Source organism: Mauremys mutica, chromosome 10 (assembly GCF_020497125.1).
Source record: "Mauremys mutica isolate MM-2020 ecotype Southern chromosome 10, ASM2049712v1, whole genome shotgun sequence".
Classification (NCBI taxonomy): Eukaryota; Metazoa; Chordata; order Testudines; family Geoemydidae; genus Mauremys; species Mauremys mutica.
Window position 1 is genome coordinate 33985646 of NC_059081.1, and position 24905 is coordinate 34010550.

At 36.7% G+C, this 24905-nt stretch overlaps 1 protein-coding gene across 5 annotated transcripts in view; it reads right to left on the reverse strand.

Moving 5' to 3' along the window:
- FIGN (fidgetin, microtubule severing factor) overlaps nt 1-24905 on the reverse strand; it is a 117296-nt gene that overhangs the window by 71952 nt on the left and 20439 nt on the right. Inside the window, exons 1-2 of one of the 5 annotated variants that reach the window (XM_044978350.1) lie at nt 6967-7074; nt 6071-6174 (exon numbers count right to left, since the gene is read on the reverse strand). The exons of 2 other annotated variants lie outside the window; for them this stretch is intronic. The gene's annotated coding sequence lies outside the window, so the exon portion shown is untranslated. Of the gene's footprint in view, nt 1-5114; nt 5175-6070; nt 6175-6966; nt 7077-24905 lie in introns of those variants that run through there. 2 more of the 5 variants (XM_044978352.1, XM_044978353.1) reach the window with 2 other exon arrangements.

The following is a 24905-nucleotide window of genomic DNA, read 5'->3' on the forward strand; positions in this document are numbered from 1 at the left end:
TGGCTGTGGTTCACCATTCCTGGCCAATGGGAGCTGCAGGCAGCGGTGCGGCCCACAGGGACATGCTGGCTGCCACTTCCCGCAGATGGGCCACAGATTGTCCACCACTGCTCTAGCACATGAAAATAGAAATTAAAAACTACTGCAATTACTACACCTGTGTACATGGTCACTACTAGAATCTAGGGAGACTCCAATCCATTCCCACTCATTTGCCCCTCACCATAAGCACCGGTCTTTCGCCCACCATTAAACAGCTGTTGATAAGTATGGTCACGAAGAGAACAGTATCTACTTATTCCCGATCCTACCACTCTCCCCCCTCTGCAGACACACAGAATTTTTAAATACTCATAAATTGTAGTAATAATAATACTTTGTTCCAAGATCTCCTCTCATCCTGTGTACTCCCAAGTAAGAGCAGATGAGTCTTTCAGACTGACACTGCTCAATCATAATCATCAAAGGGAAAAGTGTTATTGGCAGAGGATCTCCAACTTTAATTCACTTCCTTCACCAGGCCTACAGAGATAAAAACTGTTGACCTCTAGTTTATTGCTTAAGGCCAGTTGCTTCTCCTGGCTTTTGCCTTGGGTTGGTTGTGGAATGGCTAGCTCAAAGTGCAATGGTAATTGGGGTGAAGGAAGGTTCTTTAGCTTCTCTTTTTAAAAATCATTTGTACTGAGCTTTGTACGCATGCACTGAGATTTTTTGTTTTAACTAGGACACACACACACACACACCCCAAGCTGGACTCATAAAACTATGTATTCAGTGTTGTCGTATCAAGCAGACAAGGTACTAACAAGCTTCAACAGGACTTGATTTTTACAGTGGAAACCTCTTTACCAAGCTGCTGCTGCACCCTCTGTAACTCTCACTCAGCCTCCAACCCCCTCCTTCCTGTTTCCTGTCCTTTCAGACTCCCAACAGCCAGTGCTCCCAGTTCTAATAATTACAAGCACATCTAAACACAACAAGGGTTTTTGTAGCCGTGTCAGTCCCAGGATATTAGAGAGATAACTTGGGTGAGGTAATATCTTTTATTAGACCAACTTTTGTTGGTGAGAGAGACATGCTTTCATGCTTACCTAAGACTAGGGAATGGTTAGCTATAGTTTTATGATCACCAGTTGGGTGAAGATCCACCCATTTCAGAAACAGCTTATGAAAAAATTTTGATCAACAAGGTCAGCAGCAGCATTCTCGTTCACTATTTTATAGACAACTTGGCATTCAGGATCCTTGCTGTGCCCTCTTGAGTGCATCATTTTGTGTGGAACTGAAGAGTAACATGGTGCCTATCAACACAGATGTGATATTGGTAGTTCTAATCAGATATTACCATGCAGCAATTATAGTGTGTAATAACCTTGCAAACTCTTGGACCCAGATCCTAGGATACCTTGTGCCCACTTTATGCCACATCCCCAGCAGATGCAGGCCTTAAGGCCAGTAGAGCCAATCACAGGTGAATGACCCCAGGGCAGAGCCAGTACAGCAGCTCCTATGTTATTTTCCCTTTCTGCTGGTGTTGTAGTGGACATTCCTGAGGCTTCCCCACACCCCACTAATCCTCATTTGCCATATTGGCCCCATAATGGGCCTACTGGAAGTCAGTATAATGGCTGCTCTAACTTACACAAGGAGGCCAGATCACCACACAACCAACCCAAGATGAGGAGACTTTAAAAACCTGCTGCAGCCAAGGATATAGACCCTGGCCTCTGTTGCTATCTCAGAAGACGAACATTCATGAAATCACTGTTTTAAATTAATTCACAAATACCCATGGGGAAATGCAGGGTTTATTACCTTAAGACTGTAAGCCTGGCAACTCAACAGCAATATACAAGATTCACCTTCTGAATAGTATGTACTGTAGACAGGATTGTTAGAATGAAGAGAGACTAAATGCAAAGCCAAGATTGCTGGTGAGATCCATCAGCTACTTATTAGCATGAGATTTAGAAAGCCACATCACAAAAGGGATAAAACAGCAGAAAATGATCCAGAATGCTATTCTCCAAAGAAAGCAACATAAAAATATCAATGCTATCTGTTAATACCAGCTAAACATTTGTAAATGCAGAACTGCAGAAACATTGATCTAAAAAGCAAGCAAAAGTACTGACCTACTTCAGAGCTCTTCCTGTTCTGACTACCTCGTATTAGCTTTAAAGCTACAACTCATCTTCATCCTCATCCATTCAAAACTATGATCCAACATTTTACTGAAGGCTTCCCCTATTCTTCATATTCCAAGAAACCTGCAAGGAGGCTATTAACGTAATGCAGTGTGGAAAAGCAGTTGCCTGAAACAGTGTCACAATATTTAAAGTATGGTGGAAACTTCTTCCAAGAATTCCTGTATAAGTTATTTGATGTTTACAGTAGACTTGCTGTTCCATCCCACAGTTAGCAAACTTCTGTGTATATCTACTAAAGGGGCACGGGGTGGGGGAGGAGTGTCTGTCTTTGCCTCAGGATAAATGAGAATGATTTCAATTGTCTGTTCTTGACTGTCTAGTAAAATAGGATCCTGCTGAAGACCAAGTTCCTGGCAAGATGCAAGGGGAGGGAGACCTTTGAGTATAACTCTAAACTTCATTAGAAAGTTAATTAAAATACTGATCCATAAAAGAATGTCAGCATCTCTGGGGCTGCAAATTCACTTGTGGAACACCTGAACTCCATAGGCAACATGGTGGTATGATAAGTCATATGATATAGGGCCCTAAAGGTCAATGGGCCAGAGTCATTTGAAAACTAAGTTGGGAACAGAACAGTGATGATGCTCATGTTCAGAGGGATGCAACACAGAAAAGATATAAACATGGATACTAACTACACATTTATAAGTCATTTCTACTGTAACTTCTTTAACTATTAGCTTTCAGAAATATCTTCAACACAAGTTATTTGCCATGGGCCAGATTTAGGGGCGGGCGACCCAGGCAACCACCTGGGATGCCAGGTTTGGGGGGGTGCTGGGCTCGGGCTGCAGTTGGCAGATTTGTGCAGACCACCAGAACAGAGTGATCTCTACTGTATTCTGCCTTTTTTCTTTTGTAGGCGTAGCCACATGAAGGAATTTTTTTTCTCCGCTTTAGCCAGCTAAGCTCCAAATAGTCATTGGTTAAACCTATATATAGGACTCTGTACTATATTAAATTACTGGTGTTTGCATTATGTGCATTGCTCTCGATGTCTAGAAAAGATTAATTTTTTCTAGTCATTTTGTTACAGGGTCCCCTTAAGTAACTGTAACTAGCATATTGTAAAGAATAAAATGTTGAAACTGCTGGATCCAAATTGCTATAATCCAACAAATGTATGACGAGGAAATGCAGCATGTATTTACAGTGTTGCTTAGGCCAAGAGAATTGGCAACATTCTAAAATATATGGAGCCCAACAATGCAATATATCCAATCAATATTTATTGCAACCTTCTGTAGAAGCAATTTCCATTTTGGTGTGTTCTCTCAGACATGATGTTCTGAAACAGTTAAGTAACATAAAAAATACAGGTTCTGGGTTATATCTGTCACAATACAGAGTTTATGCAGCATTACATAATCCACTCATTGGTTTATGGACCCATGGTCCCCTTGGAAGTGTCACAAATCCACATGGTCCTAGAGTGATAGGTTTTGCATTTACATATATGAAAGAGCTAAAGAGTTTATTAAACAAAAAAGCCATGTTAAAAAAAAAAGACAAGTTATTTTGGCTACACACCTAAAGAAGCTCAACAGCATCAATTGTTCCAGTAAAGGTCAGCTATGGCACCTATTTCAAACAATAGATTATAAAGATATTAAGGATTCCTAAATCCATCCTTTTTTTGGGGGGGGGGTCTTATCATAAGTACAGAACAAATGCAGATCTGTATTTGAGGATGGCAGAATAGAAGTGGAACAGTCAGGCATTGAGGCTGATAGCTGAATTCCACCCAATAAAATACTGGTTTTGTGCTATAGCTCAACGTCTCATGAGGACACAGTTGAGTACTCCACATTCCTTTCACTAGTCCAGATTCAGATATCAATACCATGAATACATTCTCCTATCCTCCACACAGCTTCACTGACCAACCTATTTTAACTGATCATTACAGCCAGTTTAGAATTCTTGAGTGATCTCCTCCTCCCTTCTACTTCTGTTATGCATTATTTTAATAGTAGAATTAGTCCTAGTTACCATTAGTAATAGGAAAACTTCAAAATGTTCACAAGTTTGCTTCAGATAAGCATCCAAAAATGGAAGAGATTTTATGCAAAAGTTTTTGAGAGCCCCCACTGGTCACAAAACCCTCTCACCCAAAGGTAACCCCACTGTCCTTTTTGCAAGTGTGACTGAAGGACGCTCTTTCTCCCCCATCTTCTGATGGATCTCCTCTTCAGCTAAAAGTTTGTGGCCTGCACTGCCCCACACATGCCAAAATGACACAAACACACGCCTCCAGTTTTCAAGAAGCGTGGCTCACTCATTTATCAGGAACATGTAGGGTTTCCTTATGGATTTTGGAAGGACAGATAGGGTGGGATACTTAACCAGACCCTTTGGTACTTACGAAATGGATTAGTCTCAGAGGTGGGAGACATCAGGTCATTTTTTAGTTTAGATAAACCCATCCTTAGTCATCAGTCCATAGCAATATTAAAGTTATCTTTAACTATTTTAGTTGCTATCCTAGGCCTGTAATGCAGCCTTGGGCATACACAATCACTCACGTTATGCACAAAGGAATACTACTACAAAAAGGGTTTATAAGTAGTTCAGTGTGTTTATACATATCAATACCTACAGATGTAAATACATACAAGCATTTGTGTATTTATGTGGCACCCATCATCATGGTATTTAAGTGCAATATATGTGGTGAGTATGATTCACACACACACAGATACAAAGAGCTTGAACATAATTTAATTATATTTGCACTTTTATAGGACTTTCCACAGAGGGTCTGAAATAATCTATACAACATCACCGTGATAGAGAAAAGTATTATCTCTAATTTATAGACAGGGAAATGGAAGCACACATTCGATGACTCACTTGAGGACACACAAAATCTGTGAAAGAACTAGAAAGAAAAGCCCAGACCTCCCAGTTTCCAGTCCTGTGCTTCAGCTACTAGACAAGTCTTCGACTCTTATTTTTTGTGTATCTTCTTCCATTCTTGATCGTAATATTCAAGGGGGAAATCTTTTAAGTACAGAGAATAAGCAATTTATTAAGTGTAATGAAGTTACTTGTGCTTTAAAAAAAAAAAAAAAACCCTCACCTAACACAGAATAAGACCTATAATTGATGAGACACTGAAATGGGAAAACAGTTCACATATATCAGGTAGATGACTATATCCACCAGTCTACTGTAGAGTTTTAAATCCCAGGTTTTTTTAAAAGGCCATTCATAAAACTATATTAGAGGTGTCTGTCTTCTATTAATGTTATGTCCTGTGACATCCAGTCAGTGAAAGATAAAAAATATGGCATTAACTGTTAGCAGAGGAATGAAATGAACATGTTGCGTGGTACAAGGTGACCCAGCCTAGCTTAACTGAGTACCAAACTATAATAAAATAAAACCTATGATCTTTATACTGGAAAAAGAGTAAAAACTGCAAAGACCAATTTAAATGAATCGTGTATATTTGTAACATGCAGCTGAGTCCTCTGCAACTACATGATCCTTGCAAGAGCATCGATATTGACAGGGTGAACTGAGTCCTGGTGAGATCAGCTCTTCCTGAAACTTCATCCTCCTGCTAGTACTCATTTTCTCTATAACAAAACCCAACATAAAAGTCCCGAACTTAAGCATCATTGTATGCACAAAGTAAAACCCTATGAATTCAAAATGATACACAAGTCTGCTTTCCCCAGAAATAGTTGCTTTCTAATTATTTTAAGAAACTGATAGTTTTAATACCTATTCACAGCACATCTGAAAAAGTGCCAATGAAGTTAAATGAGGCACTTCAGATTTTTCATTCTCCTTTGGGTGAGATATTGAGGCTATCTAAACATCTTCAAGAGTTACCGGTAGTTACTTACTCACTCATTTACTGCTCACAGGCTCTGCTTTAGCACTTCAGAGAGTTCAATTTCATCTGAGACAAACACTTTCCATTTTAAATATGGGGAAGTTCAGTAGCACTCTATTGAAGGAATGAAGAGCTACTTTAAACAAATTCAAAAAAGTATACTGTAAATTTATTCAAGCTGCAAAAATAAATTTACAGAAAAAGCTGCAAAAAACAGTTGAAAGAGTAACATTTTTCAAAACGTTATGCACAAATTAACATAGGTGAATACATACAGCAGGGCATAGAGAATGCATTAAGCATACCAATTGCAAATAGGAACATCTCTACAGTAACCCCAAAGTGATTTCTGGATATTACCTTGCACTGTTTGCAATGTGACACTGAAATGTCACAACTGTCATCGTGTGTTGATGCAATACAACAATGTAATCATTACCTCAATGCCAGGACATTATGATTGTTTGATGCTGGAACTTTACTCAATAGAATGGATCCAATTCAACTAGTCAAATCTGGGTAACAGAACAGAATTTTGCCCAATATTTACCTTTCCTCTATCCCCACCCCTGACTTGGAGGTAGGAGGAGCTAAAGATTTTTCTTCCCACTCTTCTTCATCCCCATCCTTTCTGGTTTCTAGGACATAGTGTTTTTCCTCTCACCCTCCTTGCCATTTTCTGAATATTTGAAAAAATGCTGTGGGAATGTAGATGCATGAGACACCACTAGGATCAATGCCTCCCTAGCTCTGTGAGACACAAGCAGATAAAGAGGCTCTGAAATCAAACCCCAAAACTTCACAGGTACCATGGCTCCCTAGAGTGACTTGCTGGAGTACCAGGGGTATAGAACCAAAACGGGGTCTTAGACATTTAAAAAAAATAGGAATAAGGTGGGCACCCACCAGGAGTACTTTAACTTCTACTTCTCTTCATCGCTCTGATTGGTACGTTTTCAAAGTACTGCAGAGAAACTTAACCATGTAGCTTATTGGACCAGGTTCTGATCCCAGTTACACCAGTGTAAATCCAGAATAACTCCATCAACCTCCATCTGATTTCCTGATTAGAATCTGCCTTACGGGGCCAGAGCCTCAGTTGTAAATTAGTACAGCTGCATTGACTACGGATCTACACCAGCTGGGGATCTGGCCCATTGACTTTAAATGTTATCTCAGCATCTATACCATGCTGACAGCATTCTATTAGAAGTTGTACAATTCCAATATGTCACAATGGACATACCCAGCCTATATGGCAACATGCAGTCCAGGCACTTCAGAACTGGTTGAAGGGGGTCACAAAGTTAAAAAACAAACACACACAGCTTTGAAAATATACCCCTACAATATCTAGAGATGGTACCAAGACGTCGGTGATAAGCAGTTACTTAACTACTCCACCCAGATTCATGCCAGAAAAACAGGCTGAAAAAACATATTTGAAGGGAAAACCAATATCTTTGTATAATAAAATGGTAATAAAATCTTTACCAATTATCCTAGTATTTTCTCAAAATAGGCACACTCTCTTTCATGCCTTAATTTTATGTTTTCCTTTGCCCCATGTTCAAGCACCAACATAATTATCCCCTATAAGGTTGAGTGAGGTCGTGATTATTTAGCTTTTTTTTTTAATTTGTGGAATTTAGGCGAGACTGTTCCAAGCTGTTTATCAAAGTAATGGCTTGATTGGCTTTAGCATTTTTTGTAATTGTTAAAACAAAACAAAACAAAAAGAGCGTTTTCTAACAAACGGAGGAGAAGGAGGTTAAATACTTTAATCACTCATTTGCAAAAAAAATTTTCTATTTGAACATGCATGCAATGTAAAAGGGGCTCCTAATTTTGGAGCCAATTCTCAGGATTTAATGACACCGCTGTGTAACTGAAAATGTAAACTATGGCTATATGGTATTAAGGCATATTCTTTATCAACTTAATAACATATTACAAGTAGTATTTATATTGTTTTACTTCTCTTTTGAAGTTTTAAATGTGGGTTTATCATAAAAATGCTGATCACTTTCATCACATAGTGCCTCATCCTGATGTGAAAGATTTTCTAGAGGTTTGTAATATTTACCTAGAAACATTATATAGGACTACTCACATGAGTGCACCCTGATTCAGGACAGTATCCTGATTTAGAAAAGCACTTAAGCAGATCCTTAAAGTTAAGTATATACGTAAGTGCTTTCCTGAATGGGAGCCTTAGTGTATTAAAAAGTAACACGATTGTATTTAAGCAGCTCCAAACTGCTACTGAAAAGATATCTTGGCACTTTGGGAAGAGGGGGAAGACAATTTAAACCTCTCATTTTTTTCTCAACCCCCCTTTTTCTTAACTATCCTTGCACTCATATATATCACTTCAAAATAAGAAAACTTGTTCACTCTCCCTTCTGCTTCCAGAATTTGTCTGCCACCACCATGTAGTATAGTGAACAGAATCTTGTTATTCAGTGAGGAGGATTGATACTCAGACATGACATCAGAAAAGCTCAAATGGTGTGATAATCTGTGGCTATGCAGGAGATTTTCAAAGGCACAAACAGCAGTTAGGTGCCTCACTCCACAGGTAGGCACCTATATGCCATTTGTGCCTCTGAAAATCTCTTCCATAGCAGTTTTCTAATACTACAAAACAAAAAATGCTTTTTCTTCTTGTTGCTGCATGGCAGGGTTAAAAAGAACCACCAAATAGGTGTTTACAGATTACCATATGAAGTATCAGATAAAGTCCTGTTGGATTTCATAGGGATGGCACCAATATGGTTCAATAGACATTTCTCTAAGAATTAAAGAGAATGGTCTCTTTTTTAAATTGATTTGTTGAACCATTCAATAGAATTTAATAGAGAATTCTTTCTCTGCTACAGAATTCTATTACTGGATGGGTTACACACAAAAAACCAAAAAAAAACCCAACTGTAAAAATAATTTTGTTCTCCATTAAATTCTAGAGTTTTCCTTAAAAAAAATTGGGGTGGAGATGAATATATGCCTAATTTTTCCCAGATGGTCTCTTATCCTATTTCTGCTCATTAACGAAAATGGTGGCAATGACGACTATTACCTCTTAACATTAACATAGTTTTGCTGATTCATAGATCTCAGACTGCTTTAAAGATTGTTCAGTATCAGTCCTATTTTGTAGATGTGGAAACTGAGGCACAGAAAGGTTTAGTGACTTGCACAATATTCCTCAGAACAGAACCAGGAATAGAATCCCAATTTCCTGGCTCCCAATCTGGCACCATAGGAGTTGGCCCACAGTACCTTTAAGATTCACTGTGGCAGGTATCAGGTGACCCACCTGTCAATAGTTGTCAGCCCTCACAACTCTCATTAAATATATTTAGTCTCTCTCCCAACTCCTGGACTATGTCTAGCTATATGTTTGTACAGCACCTAGCACAAAAATTCTAATAGATAAGAATAATCAAATTCCATTATTCTCCTTTCTTTTAAAAATCTATATTCCTTTCCCACAGGCAGACAGAAGTTTTTGAGGTGGATTAGCATTCAGATTTAGTTATTGTATATAAACCTCCCCACATAGAATGATTCCATGAAGCTTGTGTTTTTACTCAAGCAGGTTTCAATTTTGTAATTATTCCTCTTTGAAATATTCGTAATTGCAGCCTTCAGCAGTTCACTCATGCCTTAAGAAAAAAATATTGAATTTATTGAAAATGATAACTTTGGCTGAAAATGCTTTTTCTATTCTTTAGAACTTAACTGAGAATTATATCACTTCTATAGAATGGTTTTAAAAAGCTACAGAAAAGATATCACTTCCAATTAAATTCTACTGGTTAAGAGTAATTTCCATAGAATCCTATTGGTTTCATCCCTATTAAATTCGCTAGCATATTTTTGTTTGCTAATTACTAACAGTTGTCCTTTTCCATAAAGAAAGTTCCCCCTGGATCTACTTTAATGACCAGTCTGTTCTAATGTTCAGTTAATGCCTTCTTCATTTGTGCTGAATACTTTGGTATCATGTACACAGTCTCTGTAAACTTCAGATATTAAACATCTCTTTATTTTGTACTATGTTACATTCCCATGTAGTGCCCAAAACTGCAGTCTTTACAAACTGAAGTTTGGGATGCACAATACTTCCGGATCAGGGCCAAAAATCGCTTTTTCCCTAATGATCGCAAACCTAATTTTCCTAATCTCGCCTCATAGTTATGCCCCCTGAAGCCCAACATTGCTGCTCTCTCCTATACTTATTTCATTTTCCCAATATTCTTCCACTAATGCTGTGCTCAGAAATATGCCCAGATTTTACTATCATTATATCATCACATAGATCAGGTCAGCTATTTGTCTTATATGGCAGCTTTTTATCATGACAGGCAAATTTTTCATATCAACAACTAAGTGTGTTACATATATTTGAAAGAAGTTGTGTGGGTTTTATTATTATTAGGTCTTTATGTTAAGCTTTTACCATTTTGTAATGTTAATGATCAGCAACCATGGGATCATGAAAAGACTTTCTTTAAACCTACAGACACATTCAGTGATAAAATATTCTCACAGTTTCAGAACCTATGAAACATATGGCAATGCATGTTAAAATTTGCTCTCTGACCGACTTCTATGAATACTGCATACTACACATAAGCTACTCTTAAGGTTCTTACAGGGATGTTAAATGCTACACAAACTTTACACGGGAAGTTTGTAACTATTAATGTATCAGAGTTTCTACTTTAGTGATTATTCAGCTGGTATTATTTTTAATGGATTCTTTTTTAAAGAACTAGATTGTGATTAATTGCAGTCCATGATTATGTACATGAAAAGGATTGGTTTGAACCTTTGCCCTAGACATACACAAGGGTAAAAGGGAGGATACAAAGGTTATGGCTTAATAGTTTTACTTAAATAAACTGTGACATCTCTTAATAGACCCAAACAATCCTATTTTTTGTGTTCATTACATACATTTTTCACTGCCTAATGTGAGAAGTGATTCATGTACAATGAAATGGGCCAGTCAAACAGGTATCTGAGTTGGAGTGTATTTATCTTGTTTCATCAATTGAAAAATGCTTAGTTGGTTCTCAAAACCATTTTTTTTAAATATTACAGTCTCCATTTACATGTTTGTTTGTTTTGTTTTGGTCTTCTAAAACTTCAATATATTGTATAATTTAAGTTGGGGCAATACATACACCAGTATTAAACAGAATATTGTATTAGGCACCGTATCTGCTATTAAGGTTGAATACCAGCTTTTATCATAACTCCCTTTTTCAAGTGCTGAAATTTTACATGGTTTGTGTATGCTCAAAGGTGAGCTTTCCTGAACATTTCAGCAAAAACCCAGCTACTGTTTTTGAGTTTTGTTTGCTGGGATGATGGTTGGAAAAAAGAGGGGGTGGGGGAAGAATGGGGTTGGGGGGAATATACCCTGGCTACATTTCCCTCCATATATTCCTATCAGAAGTACTCTGTATCACTAACTCAGAATCTGAAGAAATCTGAGTCAAATATGGCTCATTTTTTAGATCTCTGAAAGAACAAGGAATTGGCATGAGAGTTATTTTTTTTAAAACTCTTTTATGCATGCACAATAGGGCTATTTCAAGGATCTCAAACTAACCCTTGGACCCTAGAATCTGAAAACAATCATTTTATTCTCACTTTTTGATTATTCTGTTTTAAGTCCTGTTCAGCTGTGACTATCTGGGAGCTCTTCAGCTGAACTTTGAAAGGACTCTAACTATACAAAGTTTTTAATATGCCTAGGATCTGGATATGTTATGGACTGGCTTTAATATGACATTGCACTTAAAATAGTAGGTTAGGCCTCAACACCCTTTTTGAGGTAAGAAAATATTATTCCCATTTGAAAGCTAGGATAAATGAAACTCAGAGAAGTTAAGTGACATATCCAAGAGCCCACACATTTGTCTGTCTGTTAGAGCCATGCCTTATCCAGTAGGTGCCTCACAGGAACAATCACAATCTCTTTTTGTTTCAATTTCTCCATCTGCAAAATAGGGATGATAATATTTACCCACCTTTGCAAAACCCCAAAATGTTTACAGATAGAAGTAATTTTAAGATTATGAACACTTAAATTTGAATGACCCAGATTTTGATATTGTCCAGAGTTTTAGTTGTTTGCAGTGTTGGTGTAGTCATACTGGTCCAAGGATCTGAGAGACGAGGTAGCTAAATACAAGATTAGCTCAGACATTCTGCTTCCTTCCCCAGACCTGAAGAAGAGCTTTGTGTAGCTCAAGAGCCTGTACCTTCCACCAACAGATGCTGGTGCAATAAAAGATATTACCTCACTACCTTGTTTTTGAGTTTCTTAGCCACATTATGAAAATGATTGGATTTGTTTTAAATGGAGCACAGCTACGGGTGTCATTTGTACAATTTAATCAATGATCTATCTATTTATATCACAGGGTTTCAGTGGCATTGTCCAACATCAATGAAAATGTTCAGCTCTTTGGAACCCCAGAAGAGCAGAGTTCAATTAGTCTTATTTCATCACAGTAGGAATGTTAAGAAAATAACTCAGCTCACTGTGTTTATGTCAGATTTTGAAATACTTTGACAATTCAAGCTTCGTTTTAACATAGCACAGGTAGAATCTCTTCTCTTCTAGGAACAGGATTAAAAATGAACATAGCTGATAAAAGGAGGTGTAGCTCATTTTAACACTATGTCTCAATGGCTGTGAAGTTATATTGGGGCAAATATTCATTCTTGTTATCCAATGGGAGATTTAATCCCTGACAGAAGCAGAGAGTAAATACATGCCAAAAATGAGTGGAAGTTTTGGTTTCCTTTTTAGTATTTTTATTTAAAATGCATCCACAGTGATTTTCTAATTAACATAGAATGTTACAAAAAACTTACGGGAGGGAGAAATCACACCACTCAAGAGCTGTGCCAAACCCAGCAAGGCTCTATTTGCAATACAAACTAAACCATGCATGCAGGGTGCTGGAAGGAAACCAACTCCTGCAGTTTTGACTGGAGGACCATATTTAATGAATCACAATTCCCCATTAGAAACCCGTAACCAGCACCAATGACTCCCCATAACTACTGAGCTCCCCACACCTTTCAAAACCAGGGTGGAGGGGGAAAAATTGCTTGCTGTCCAATGGGAAAGTGGAGGCCATCCTTCCCAGAACAGAGCTGAAGGAAGGTAAGGACCATCTGCATATGGGGTGTCAAGCTTTTAAGATACAGGAAAGAAGACTGGCCAATTTCACAGCTCTGAGAGCCTCCTTGGCCTATACTCATGAACATTTTGCAATAAAAGCCTGAAGTCAGTTCCCTTCCATCTCCTCCTTTGTCTGTCTTGCAAATTTAGATTGTAAACTCTTCAGGCAGGAACTCTCCCTTATTACATGTTTGTACAGAGCCTGTTAGTCCTCTAGGTGCTACTATAAATCAAACAACAAAAATAATGAATAATAAAATCTGCCTCAGATCTGGACCTCACATCCATGTACAAGTTCAAGTGAACTCAAAGCAAATAGTTCACACAACTCTAACTCACATCCACTGATGAAATGAGCTTTCCCCCCCACACACACTTTCTCTCACTATTACAAGTCACTTTTCCAGAGCAAAACACATTTTTAATAAATAAAACAAAACTTATAAACAAACACTGATATTGTTAGGAAATTACGAAGATGCACATTTAAAGAACTGAGCTCAAGATCCAGGAGCCAAGTACTCTTGGGTTCTAATTCCTGTTCTGACACAGAATCCTCCTGTGGCCTTAGAAAATCCACTTTGGCCCTGACCCCGGAAAGACTTAAGTCTGTGCTTAACTTGGGTGACAGGAGTACTCCTATGGACATATTTAGAGCTAAGCAGGTGCACAACTCTTGGCAGGATTGGGGCTTTAATCCCTGTGCCTCTGGTCCCCATGTGTATGACGAGGATAACAACACTTTCCTACTTTTAAGGATGTTCTAAGGATTAATGTTTGCCAAGCTCCAATCCTGCAATTGATGATACACACACAGACTGCTGTGCCCTATCAGTTGCAGGATCTGGGGCCCAAACAAGTGCTAACTATTCGAAAATGCTACCTCATTAAATGGTAACATGCCACAGCTGTTAAACGATCATGTGTTCCACAGCCTCCAGTACCAGGCATAATATGAGAGATCCATTCAAAATACAAGTGCAATGTGGGTGTAAATTAATATATACAAATACACGCACACACACACACAGTTCTAGAACTCACAGCTACGCAGGGGAGAGAGAGAGAGAGAGAGAGAGAAAAAGAGTGTGCTGCACTTTCTAGCTCCCTGCAGACTTTTGTCTGAAAGCTCCTTTGGAGAAGAAGCAAGAAAAATTACAGGAAGGCGCAATTTTGAGCAACTGAATTAAAATAAAAAAAGTGGTCTCAGCCAAGTCACACCTCTTGGTCTCCTGAAAAATCCCACAAAAAACTATTTGAGCGATGTCATCAAATTCAAATAATTCACCTGACGTCACACTGGAGAAGCCAACCATGAACACCTCACAAATTATTATTTTGATCCAATTGTTAAGAGAGAATTACAGCAAAAACTGCGCTTTCCACTGCTATTAAAGCGGTGACCCTGGCAGCACTCTTTTGTGCTGGACTTTTTATATCATCAAGCCTATTAATCAGATGGCAGTTCAAACTGATGTGCTTCAAATAGCTGACCCTGGCTAGTACTTTAATTACTTGTATTAAATGGTAATTAAGACTTTCCACATTCAAGTTTAATTTTAAAAAAATTAAGTGTAAAATTCAGTTGTCTAATAAAGAGTTGTATTCTTTACTGTGCTTCAGCATAGACACCGAGGATGCAGCAATTTACTATTGACAAGCACTAAAGAAGCAGGTCATTTCACAAGTATAGTGTGGACAAAGGTGAACCGGGCAACTGATGAAATCTGTGGCCAAGGCGAAATAGCAATCTCTGAGCCAAATGGTAATAAAGTTACTGAAATGAAGCAATGTAACTTCTAAAATGTACTGTCATAAGCAGGATACAGGCTTCAAAGTGGCTTGTCTAAAGTAATTAAAACATTGTTCCTTAAGAACCAATCAAAATGGCTAACCCCACCGCTGACTATGTATGTAGGCTGAACCAAACAGCAAAGATAATAAAGTAAAACAAGAAAGAAAATCAGCAGTGGCAACTGTAACTAATCTTCTAGAAAACGGACGTACATGCATCGTAAGAGCAGAACTATTTGCCGAAGCTGTATAAAGGAAAATTTCTTTTACTACTGTTTCCTGGTTCAGCATTACTACTCCACCTTGAATAGGGTTTCACAATGAAGATGAATCAGTACAAACTTAGTTTTCAAACTCCAATATCCAATATTCCTTGTTAACCAAAAAGAAAGTCATTTTCCCCCACCCCCCAATATCTATTAATGGCATTGATAATTTAATAATTGGGAAGGCATCATTGTCTAGAGGATAGGCACTAGACTAGGAGTACAGAGATTTGAGTTCTGTTCCCAGCTCTGCTACTAACCTGCTGTGTCACCTTGCACAAGTCACTTCACCGCTCTGTATTTCTTTTCCCCCTAACTAACCTTTGTCTGTCTTGGCTATTTTGAGTGTAACCTCTTTGCAGCAGGAACAGTCTCTCACTACATGTTTTTACAGTGCCTAGCACAATGGGGCAGCCATCTCAGTTGAGACCTGTAGATGCTAGTGTAAAACAAATTAATAATAATAAAAAATCAATTATCTGAAAGCATACTTATCCAAATTTATTCAGTGTCCCTATAATATTCTAATATAAAAATGTGCAGCTTACAAAAACATTTTAATATTAATATCTGGTTTGCAGTTTATGTGACTGATGTATTGATTTTCATAAAATTAAGAACACCTGTAACACATCTCTTAAAACACTAACAATGGAATTATCCACCGATACTTAAATCATTTGTCTAAAAGGAGACACAAGGAAGTCGATCTTCCTCTAAGGCCTGATCCAGCAAAGCATTTAAGCATGTACTTAACTTTAAAGACATGAGTAGTCTCATTGAAGCCCTTCAAGTTAGATATGTGCTTAAATAGCTTGCTGAACTTAGACCTTACAGAACAGCTGAGCTCAATGTTCATGGATGTTATGCAAAATATTTATTATTGGACAATATCATTACAAAAAAAAAGACATTTTAGTTGCTTATATTACACACAAGTTATCAATTATAGAAACAGGCCACGAAATATTTTAGTCTTTTAAATGCAAAAGAAGAATAAAACATATTTAAAAGTACAAAATGTTTCCCTCACAAGGAACAACATCTTTGAATATATTATTTCCTTTCTATTTAGTTGATAAAACTGTAAATCTCTCTTTATACTAAATGACCTCTCTAAACACCATATGTGAATAAAACCTATGAATTATCATTTATGTGGAATGTAAAGGATTTTTTCAAATACATGCATTTAAAAATCATATTTGGAACCATTTACCCTTAGCAAAAACCAAAACACACTTCCCTCTCAGGTGAATGAAGCAATATTACAAGCATTGGGAAAACAATAGGTTTGCTATTCAGTTGTGTTTTGTATAAATTTAATCTGCATTTTCAAGTAATATCCAAACTGAGCTAAAGAAAGGACATATGAACAGTAATTAGAAACCAGTAATATATTTATACACAGAAGTAAACAGTAACTGAATTTTGAAGCTGTATTACTTAGACTTAAGTGGTGAAGAAAAATGATTAAAAGATAATCAAGATTTGGTTACTAAGGCCACAAGCTATAATGAAATGCCACATTGAGAGACACCAATCTTCCATATTTTAACAAAATATAATTTAACAATGAAATGAACTAACCTTTAGCTCATGCATTTTATTTCGGTGGGTTTTTTTTTTTTGAAAGCATATTAGACCATCCTCAAATTAGAAATATTCTGAAAGCAGTGACAGAAAAGCAGAGTTAATTTTCATGCTAACCAACAATAGAAGCCTTACGCACATTTATTTTGGTGGTGGTCCAACTCTTGTAAATCACTGCAGGTAGAATTGCATTCCCTGAAGAATGGGAAACAAGTCTATCCAGAATTAAGTACTATTTCTACGATTATATGCCATGAGTGATGGTGGGCTAATGGCCCCAGCTAGATCGCATGGTTTCTATTCATCCTCTGAACAAACCTAAAAGCTAAGAAAAGAGAACGAGAACAACTGATATCGTCCTTACTCCCATAAGTTTTTACAGTCCAGAGTCAATCCTGAGGTACATTGTCAATTTTATTTTTCTTACATAAAACCGTATTCACCAGTGGGACTTGAAGACACTGGCAAGAGACGCAATAATAAAATTGCATAGGGAATTTGGTGTTGCGCCACTTACCACTATCAGTAAATGACTACTTGCTTCATAGACTTTCTACTTATGTGAACCACTTCCCCGTCATGTAAAGCTAAAATGTTCACAAAATCAGCCAGAAATAAACCAAAAGCAAAAAACCTCCAACAACTTGTTGTTTAATAAAGAAACATCCTAAATGAATCCCTCTTCTCCTGGAGTTTTGAAATTTAATCAAATTTATCCTTCTTGTATAGAAAAGGTTTCTAGTTTCTCTAAGATGAGAGTTCAGTTACCATAACTAATGTATTTTACTAGCTTTAAAATTCCAATTGTGTTTAATACAGTTTCATGTTGCATCAAAGTACAAAATCAATACCATTTGTCCAGCATACAGGAAAAATGGAATCTATAAACTGCTCTTATTGAGTAATTAAACACCTATTATTGTCATGAGTAGTGAAACAATGAATTTGATAGATAAATTTTTGCAAGAAAATACTGCAGTGATTAATACCTCCCTACATATTAAATAAAAATGACTGCCTTTTGTGCGGTAGTGCTGGCAGAAGAACAGAAATGAGAGAAGTAGTTGCCTGTGCCACAATAACAGGCTAACCTTGAACTGAACTCCTTTCCTCAAGAAATTAAATGCTGTAGCAGGACTTTAAATCCCTCCACTTAGAGCTCATTTGTGTTCCATGTAACCTGCAGTTCCTGAAGAGAACTCATTATCTTCTAAAGGAGAATCTTTTTATAATATCTTTATGAATGTGTATATTGTTTCTGCAAAAAGTATTTCATATCAGAAAAAGAGATAAAGAGTATTAACCGTGTAAACAAAGCAAAAAGACTTGTATCGTTAAGACACCATTTCTGCTTCCTGGGAATTCAAACACAACGTACAGTGTTGGAGAAAAGAGAATGAGGTTAAAGAAAATGTATCTTTACAGCAAAATTTTAATCTGATGCTAAAATGCCTTGGTCTTTCTGTTGCTATAAGCCTGTATTGCACGCACTCTGCCCCTCCCCCAATGCCCCTCCTGTAGCTTTGGCTTCCTATTTTTCTTTTCACTTAGAATAATGCACTAGGAACAACTATAGAGTACAAAAGATGAATCTATGGATTTGACACTTGTAAAGGGTAACCCTATTTCACAAAGTGAGATGGGACAAAAAAGAAAGAAAAAAAGGCCACAGAAGCAATAACTGCTCACCGAATTACCATTAAATTGTAAGATTTACAAGCCAATGTACAGTAAGTGCATATCTAATGGAGTTTGTCCTCTAAAAGAATATAGAGCAGATCTTTGCAGCATAAGAACTATGCAGGTTATCTATTTTTCTTTACTTATTTTATATTTGGAGAAACAAAAGACAAATCATGCACCTAAATCCAGCATTTGTATACATATTAAAACAATGTTACAAACCTATACTAAAAATAACGTACTATATTAAGAAAGGCTTTTGTTTTTTAGTTTAATCAGAACGGGTGAAAAAGAGGTTTAATCGTAGCCAATATTCCCTTCACAGGAATCTTGTAATAAAAGCAGATCACATATTATAAATGTAGTTAAATGATATGATCTAGTAGGATTTAATGAAAGGTCTTTTTATTTTTGTAATGCACTTGATTAGAATTTGCAATGTCTTTTTTATAAGATATTTGTGCTAAGTTTCAGATTGTATTAATCATTAGAGCCTTAATCATCCATTACACTTACATTCAGATAATAGTGACAACATGAATAGAATTCATGAAAGGCATTATTATTCGTGATCGATAGCATTTTGTCACCACTTTGATTGCTCTCATTCATATTAGCAAAACTGTTGAATGAGTTAACTTTAGAAAATAACATGGCAGTTCAGGCAATTATTTCAAACTTCTCATAAGAAATCAAATAGAAGCAACTGCTGGTATTTAATACCTATGTATACATCTGTTACAGAGTTCACAAACAGTACGCTGTATTACCTTAGAATAAATAATCACATGCTGTATCAGGTGACTACGGAGTCACTCATGCCTCTATCTAAAATACTTATTTTTATTAGAACAGGGAACTTTTGAAATGGGTAAAATAATTCAAAGAATAGCAAGGCAATCCTGCTACACTTCATTCTTCACTCAGATAAGTTTTATTTTTCTTAGTTAAACTTCAACTTTCACATTTAAGTAGCAGAATCGAAGTTATTATCCTCTGATCTAAAAATAAATGAGGACCACTTTGCAATTTTTTTCCATTATCTGAATTTTACAGGATTAACAAGCAACGCACAAGATCAGCAATGATAGCCTTGTTCTTTCAAACCTTAGTGAATCAAGTTCACTAAAGGTGAAGTAGTGGAATTATCAGTACAAGTATCTGTGTCATCAAAGCCTTCCGAGAGGTAGTATATGGAAATGCCTAAACAAATAGTAGCATAAAAGCTGTATATATAAGAAAGGGCACTCCCAACATTTTTCATTAGAACAATTCCAGTTTTTGTTTTATTATGTAGCATTATATTATGGGCAAAATACAAAATCCTGCCTCTAAATTACCCTAAATGTGAATGGGTTAAAACTATGCTACAGTGAACCAGAGAATTTCAAGAAGCTGATGAAAACCAGTTGACCACCTGATACTTTTTCAGCAGGGTGATAAAATTAAAGGATTGCTTTGATTTGCTTGAAGGATTACTTTCTATAGTTAATTGTTTAAAGTGCACAATCTTAACAAAAAGAGAAAAAATATCAAGTAGGTTAATGCAGAGTGAGCTAATTGCAAGCTGATTAAATTGTGCAAAGCAAGAGATATTTCTAGTGTTACATACCATCACAAGGGCTAGTCTTTTCCACCCTGCTGCTGCAGCAAACAAGCTGATTTGCTAACAAAGTGGTCAGCTCGGGCATTTGCACAGCATCTCAGTAGGTCCACAGGCGGCTGCTTCCCATGCAGAGAATCTCAAGCTCCATTTTCCAATCTGATTACACGGCTCCTTATTCCAGCAGCCTTAAACCTTCATGGCAGTTTACCAACATTTTCATCACTTTTTCTTTTACAAAGCAAAAGAACTGATAAGCTCTCAGGTACCCAGGATTTCACAGTCGATGGCTGGCAGGCAGCCAGCTTCCCTCACCACACAACTGATTCGGGCCACAATGCAAAAAACATACTGAATTTACCAGACAGCACAAAACTATTAGAATTTTGCAATGTGTACAAGTCAGCAAGTTGTTTCTGTCTTTACATATATAGACTATTCTGTTTAGTCACATCTAGGAAATGCCTAGATCTAATAAGAACACTGCCAAAAAAAGCAATTTAAAATCAAATGAACACGTTTATAAAGAAGGCACTACACTAACTAAATTGCACTGACATTTTAAGATGTGTTGTTAAGAGCGTAATACAGAACTGAAATGAGCATCAAGATATTTTTGAACTACAGGGTAAATATATTATTTGAACGATAAAAGAGCAAAAAGACAAAACTAAATTTACACTGTTAACCCTAAAATATATTTATAAAACGTGTATATAAAACTTATGCTGGTTTACATCTGCAACGATCAAAAACCTGGAGGTGCACTGCAAACATATACACAAAACGAGGTGCCAATATAAGTGCAACTCTTGTAAATCTTAAGGAATTCCCATAATCAAAACAAAAGGGAACTTTCTTATTTTTAAGCAAAAAAAGTGAGAAAAATGTTTTTAAAGTTAAAATAAAACATAACTACAAGTCTTTCGTTATGACAGCCAAGGCTCAATATCCATTGTTTGAATGGAACTCTCTATTTATTATTTTCATAGCTCACTAAAGCATACTTTGAAAACTAATACAATGTGAAGTTAAGAGAATCTCGAATATACATTTTTTTTCCCAAAAACAAAACAAAATTTCTTACCAAATTATTAACTCGGATCATGACAACAGAATCCCATCTAAGTTAAATCTGAAAGATTTTTTTAAAGTGTATTTAGGTGATTAAGTGCTTTTTATTATAATATACGGCGGGGCTAATCGAGAGGGAAATTATCAGTTATGAGGCGGGGGAGGTGGATTTAAAAGTACAACTAAGCTAGTGCGATGGCTCAGTACTCCAGATCACCAGTGCATTGACCCTCTGTATCTCTGAGTCATTAGCTGGAATCCCAGCTCTGCCTTTAGGAGTAGGGATTTGAACTCACACACCGATGTGGTGAGATTCAGGATCTTGAGCATGCCAGACAGAAGGGTCATTCTCCTCAGTGATGAGGAGGACGGTTGCCCCCTGGGGAGGGGAAAACTAGATGAGTGACTGTCGCACGATTCAAGCAATGGACATGCTGCTGACTCAGGAATGGACACTGACAGGCACCACTGCTTCAGTCCAAATCACTCCTAGTGGGAGTTGTTTTAGGGCACTGGTGCTGACAGGTACATGCAAAAGTCAGAGGGAAATTATATACAAATACTTGTGTGTGTGAGTGTATGTATGTGTATATCTCTATATAGATACACACGTGCACGTTATGGGTAGATACTGAAATAGGTAAAATTGTTTTATTTTTCTAATATTACATTTTCAGCTTTGGCAAAACATTCATATAGCAATTTTTTTTCTATATACACACAGAGATAATTTTACACACAGACTAGGGAATGTGTATGTATCACACATACATATGTGTTGTAGCCTGCATACATGACTGTCAACTTAAAATGCCATTCTCAAATTTATATGCAAATTCTAGTTCTGCTAAAATAAAAACATATTTCAAGTAGTTTATGATGCCAACACATTATTCTCATGAATGATTCCTAGTAAACTGTTTATGCCAACTGCTGGTTGCTTTTGTTTTGTTTTTATGATTTATTGGATGTTAAACGAACCCACTTAAACTATTGTTGTCTGTATGAATCAGTAATTTTCATGTTTCTAATTAAAATGTAAACAGTGTAATGAAGACATCAAGTTTTTAGGCAAATGTCTCATCCAATGCCACTTGGGGTATGGTAATTACTGGAGCAGATCTATGGATGCTCCTGAATCCTCTACAAGTCCAGATTAAAAGCATTACTGCTAAACCTTGCCTTTTACACCAGGGAATTGTGTGCTCTAACCTATTCCCAGTTTGCTTACAGATGCATATCTGCACTACCCTTTATAACTAGTCATTAAAAAAATGGAAGTTTACCACATAAATGGAGCAATTTGTGTTTAAAAAAAACTAATACAGGATTTAAAATAAAACCTGCTTTCAAGAATATGATTACACAACACAAAAACTCATCCACTAACTGCTCTGTTAAGAAAATAAAACCAACCAAAAATTATGATATAGTTGGAATGACTGGGATTTTTATTTAAAAGAACACGATTGATATTTTAAGACTTAGAATTAAAATGATTGTTCCACAAAAAATTTTTTTAAACCTGCTATTTAGAAAAATACAAAAATTATTGTCCCTTCACGGAGGGTAAGTGTAAGTGGCTTAGATTCCTTATGGCCTCAAATGCAAAATGTGTTTGATGTGCCACTGAAAATCTTTTGTCATTTTTGTTTCCGTCTCAATGTCTGTATCTGAAATTTGTCAGAATTTATCCTAAAGCAAATGACCTCTCCTACGTATACTGAAAGAATACAAGTCCTCTCCTGCTTACAATTGTTAATTGAGCCTGTCTGCTGCAACATCTCCCCCCAACCAAATAAATCAGCATGCTTGTTTTACATATTTACTGACAAGCACTTGAATAGTCCTCTATTTTATTATAACACTGGGAAGGAGGTGTCTCCTTGAAGTAATGCATCTTCTCTTTCTCGCTGTGCTATAAGCAGTTAAAGCTGCAATCTACAGTAATATAAAGGGGTCTAAAATGCCTGGTACAAGATTTTTTTTCCCATTGGACTCAAAAGTCCATATTCTGACTAGTATGGCCAATTTTCATATTATTTTTACATAAATGCTAGACAAGCATGTCTGCTTTGCAAATCTGGATTGTGGAGATGAGAGTGCAGAGAGACAGAGAGAGAGACAGAGAGAGAGATTGTATAGTAGTGTGCTATTTTACAGTCTATGTTTTATTATTAAAGTAGTATATATAAATAAATGTGTATTCCCTGTCAGGAAAATCTGATCTTAGATTGCACCAAACCATAAAACATCTGGTCCCTAAATCATAAACTCCTTAGCACAGTAAAGTAAAATGTTACATTTAGGTGTTTGCTTGAAATGTATTCTTCCAGCAATAGCAGATTAAATTAGATAAATAGTATTCTGAAGGCTAACGCTTCATACCATAGTTGTGTTCTAAATGACAAGGGTTGCAAGCAAAAGCATCGCTTTTATTTAGCTTTGTGGAGGAAGAAAAAAAAAAAAGCGCTAAACAACATTTTATTGAAATGTGGATTAAGACAATGGGGAAATCCTAGCCTTCCCTCCAGTTCCGAGGCCACGCTAATCAGGTGTAATTTTTAATGAACACTGGCGGTTAGGTGCTCATTCAAGGTATTTCATTAGTAGGTTATTCATTTAAAATAAACATTTCAACCATATCAAGCTGTAACCTTTCTTGAAATGTAAATGAATGGTTTAAATGAGAAGATTAATAAAGAAGGGACGTTCCAATTCCAAGCATGGCATGCTATGTATTTTTAAATTTGTCTATGCCAGATGCTGTCAGTCAGAACAAAAAACTGTCCAAGCAGACAATCTGTGCGTCTGAATGTTGATCATGTTGGAAAGTAAAGGGGGGAGGGGGGGAGAGTGTGTCAAGGATTCATGGTCCTTCATCTTTGCAGTAGAGCAAACACGTCTCTCAGTATAGCGACAGACAGCTGCTTCCACTTTCTAATGTGCCCTAACTTAGATCACTGAAAGAATTGTCAGCACTCAGAGAAACACACAAAGATAACACAGCCAGCTGCCATGAAGGGGGAAACAGCACAGCTCAGAAGAAATGGGATTTGTTCCATTTGCATGATGCTGGCTCCCTTGGGCCCCTTTCTTTCAAATCCAAAACACAAAAGACAACACTTAACATATTTGCTTAAAGATGACAACCTCATGTTGATTTCATTTGGATGTAACAGTGTCAGGATTACAGATATAAGAATATATTATATCTGTAACAGAGGCTGACAAATGTATCCATCAGTGAAACTGTCTGATTCATCTGCTTATACAGCCATTTTACCATCCCAAGGGTGCCATCTAAGTAGTAACTTTAGAAGACTGAAGGTCTAATTTTATTACACCACATTTCAACCTACTAAACAATATTATTTCTAAAATAGATCATTTTTATTGGAAGTCTCCCTGATGAAAAATCCAGTAGACATGGGAGAATTTATTAACTGTATGGGTCCTTTGAACTCAATATACTGCCCATTTTAAGCAACTTCCTTTATATACGGTCAAAACCTAAGATCACATAATTGAAAGTGAGTTTAACACATATGTAATAATAGTATCATTTTAATATTACATCGTGGTATCTATTTTAATAATACATCATAGTCTGTCACTA